Source organism: Microcebus murinus, chromosome 7 (assembly GCF_040939455.1).
Source record: "Microcebus murinus isolate Inina chromosome 7, M.murinus_Inina_mat1.0, whole genome shotgun sequence".
NCBI lineage: Eukaryota > Metazoa > Chordata > Mammalia > Primates > Cheirogaleidae > Microcebus > Microcebus murinus.
Genome location: NC_134110.1, coordinates 80314520 through 80318486, shown reverse-complemented (window position 1 = coordinate 80318486; position 3967 = coordinate 80314520). Strand labels below are relative to the sequence as shown.

The 3967-nt window shown below is 36.7% G+C and overlaps 1 pseudogene; it reads left to right on the top strand.

Annotated features, from left to right (window-relative positions):
• The first annotated feature begins 3303 nt into the window (after positions 1–3303).
• On the top strand, positions 3304–3688 carry LOC105857062 (ribosomal biogenesis factor-like; annotated as a pseudogene).
• The last annotated feature ends 279 nt before the right edge of the window (positions 3689–3967 follow it).

Genomic DNA, 3967 nt, shown 5'->3' with positions numbered 1-3967 from the left:
CAAAAAGTTGGTTCTTTGAAAAAATAAACAAAATTGACACACCATTGGCTAAGCTAACGAAAATCAGAAAAGAGAAATCTCTAATAAGCTCCATCAGGAATAAAAAAGGAGATATCACAACTGATCCCAAAGAGATACAAGATACAATTTATGAATACTACAAAAATCTTTATGCACACTAACTGGAAAATGTGGAGGAAATGGACAAATTTCTAGAAACACACAACCTCCCTAGGCTCAACCAGGAAGAAATAGATTCCCTGAACAGACCAATCTCAACAGCTGAAATAGAAACAGCAACTAAAAATCTCCCTAAAAAGAAAAGTCCCGGTCCAGATGGCTTCACACCCGAATTTTACCACACTTACAAAGAAGAACTAGTACCTATCTTGCAGAAACTATTCCACAACATCGAGAAGAACAGAAACCTCCCCGACACCTTTTATGAAGCGAATATTATTACTCTGATACCAAAACCAGGAAAGGATGCAACAAAAAAAGAAAACTACAGACCAATATCCCTAATGAACATAGATGCAAAAATTTTCAACAAAATCTTAGCTAACCCAATCCAGACACTTTTCACAAAAATAATCCACCACGACCAAGTGGGCTTCATCCCAGGGATGCAGGGATGGTTCAACATACGTAAATCTATAAATGCAATTCACCACATAAACAGAAGCAAAAACAAAGACCACATGATTCTTTCAATAGATGCAGAAAAAGCTTTTGACAAAATTCAACACCCTTTCATGATATGAACACTTAAGAAAATAGGCATAGAAGGGACATACCTAAAAATGATACAAGCCATGTATGACAGACCCATAGCTAACATCATACTGAATGAGGAAAATTTGAAATCATTCCCACTTAGAACTGGAACCAGACAAGGCTGCCCACTATCTCCACTTCTGTTTAACATAGTGCTGGAAGTCTTGGCTACAGCAATCAGACAGGAAAATGGAATCAAAGGTATCCAAATAGGGGCAGAAGAGATCAAACTTTCACTGTTTGCTGATGATATGATATTGTATCTAGAAAACCCCAAGGATTCAACCAAGAAACTCCTGGAACTGATCGATGAATTTAGTCAAGTCTCAGGATACAAAATCAATACACAGAAATCAGAGGCATTCATATACGCCAACAACAATCTAATTGAGAACCAAATCAAAGACTCAATTCCCTTCACAATAGCAACAAAGAAATTAAAGTACCTAGGAATATACTTAACCAAGGACGTAAAAGACCTCTACAGGGAGAACTATGAAACACTGAGGAAGGAAATAGCAGAGGATGTAAACAGATGGAAATCCATACCATGCTTGTGGATCGGTAGACACAATATTATCAAAATGTCTATACTACCCAAACTGATCTACAGATTCAATGCAATACCTATTAAAATCCCATCAGCATTCTTCACAGATATAGAAAAAATAATTTTACGCTTCATATGGAACCAAAGAAGAGCCCGAATATCAAGAGCAATTCTAGGCAACAAAAACAAAATGGGAGGCATTAATATGCCAGATATCAAACTATACTACAAAGCTGTAGTAATTAAATCAATATGGTATTGGAACAAAAATAGGAATATTGACCAGTGGAACAGATCTGAGAATCCTGATATAAAACCATCCTCATATAGCCATCTAATCTTTGACAAAGCAGACAAAAATATACGCGGGGGAAAAGAATCCCTTTTCAATAAATGGTGCTGGGAAAACTGGATAGCCACCTGTAGAAGGCTAAAACAGGACCCACACCTTTCACCTCTCACAAAAACCAACTCACGCTGGATAACAGACTTAAACTTAAGGTATGAAACTATTAGAACTCTAGAGGAAAAAGTTGGAAACACTCTCCTAGACATCGGCCTGGGCAAAGAGTTTATGAAGAAGTCCCCAAAGGCAATCACGGCAGCAACAAAAATAAATAAATGGGACATGATCAAACTACAAAGCTTCTGCACAGCCAAAGAAATAGTCATGAAAGTAAACAGACAACCTACAGAATGGGAGAAAATTTTTGCATCCTATGCATCCGATAAGGGATAGATAACTAGAATATACTTAGAACTCATGAAAATCAGGAAGGAAAAATCAAATAACCCCATTAAAAAGTGGGCAAAGGACTTGAACAGAAACTTTTCTAAAGAAGACAGAAGAACGGCCAACAAACATATGAAAAAATGCTCAACATTTCTAATCATCAGGGAAATGCAAATCAAAACCACAATGAGATATCACTTAACCCCAGTGAGAATGGCCTTTATCAAAAAATCTCCAAACAATAAATGCTGGCGTGGTTGCGGAGAGAGAGGAACACTCTTACACTGCTGGTGGGACTGCAAACTAGTTCAACCTCTGTGGAAAGCAATATGGAGATATCTTAAAGCGATACAAGTGATTCTACCATTTGATCCAGCAATCCCATTGCTGGGCATCTACCCAAATGATCCAGTGACACTCTACAAAAAAGACACCTGCACTCGAATGTTTATAGCAGCACAATTCATAATTGCAAGGCTGTGGAAACAGCCCAAGTGTCCATCAATCCAAGAATGGATTAATAAAATGTGGTATATGTATACCATGAGCACTATTCAGCTCTAAGAAACAATGGTGACATAGCACATCTTATATTTTCCTGGTTAGAGCTGGAACCCATACTATTAAGTGAAGTTTCCCAAGAATGGAAAAACAAGCACCACATATACTCACCAGCAAATTGGTATTAACTGAGTAGCACCTAAGTGGTCACATAGGTACTACAGTAATAGGGTATTGGGCAGGTGGGAGGGGGGAGGGGGGTGGGTATATACATACATAATAAGTGAGATGTGCACCATCTGGGGGATGGTCATGATAGAGACTCAGACTTGTGGGGGGAGGGGGGGAAATGGGCATTTATTGAAACCTTAAAATCTGTACCCCCATAATATGCCGAAATAAAAAAAAAAAGGAAAAAAAAACATAGCAGGGGAAAAGTTTTCAGTTTATCATCATTGAGTATGATGTTAGCTGTAGATTTTTCATAAATGCCCTTTATTATTTTGAGGAAGTTCCCTTGTATTCCTAGTTTTCTGAGTGTTGTTATCATGGAAGCATGTCACATTTTGTAGCATTTTTTTTTTTTTTGCATCAATGGAGATGATCATGTGGGGTTTTTTTTCTTTCATTTTCTTAATGTTATATAGTATATTGATTGATGTTTTTGTGTGTTGAAACATCCTTATATTCCTTCAATAAACTGTACTTGGGATCACCAGGGGCTTAAGAAGGAGCACGCGGATATCCAACATCTGACAATGGCCAAGAACAAATTAAGAGGGCAGAAGTCCAGGAATATATTTCACATAGCCAGACAAAAAAACTTTAAGGCTAAAAACAAAGCAAAACAAGTTACCACTAATCTTAAGAAGATAAACATTATGAATGATGAAAAAGTTAACAGAGTGAATAAAGCTTTTGTAAATATGCAAAAGGAACTTGCACACTTCTCAAAACGCCTTTTTCTTGGACCTGTGCAGAAAGAATTGATTCCTTAGCCACGTCATGAAAATGAACCAGTTCATGTTGATGAAGCTACAAGATTAATGGCTCAGTTGTAATGCAGTGGTGATATATCTAATTCCCCAAAAGACCAATAAATTAAATGTTTTATACAAAAAAAAAAACTGTACTTGGTCATGGTGCATAGTCCTTTTAATACGCTGTTGGATTTGGTTTGCTAGTATTTTGTTGAGAACTTTTGCATTTATGTTCATAAAGGAAATTGGTGTGCAAAAAAAAAAAAAGCACCACTTCGTAGTAGTCTTTTCTGACCCATGTTATATGTAATAACTTAATGTATATATACATATATATTATGAAAAGTCGGCAACACACCTCACTGGTCAATTTCTATTGCAAGGAGAAAGTAATCTAAGCAAAAAAAGCAAAAAAAGTTTGTATAT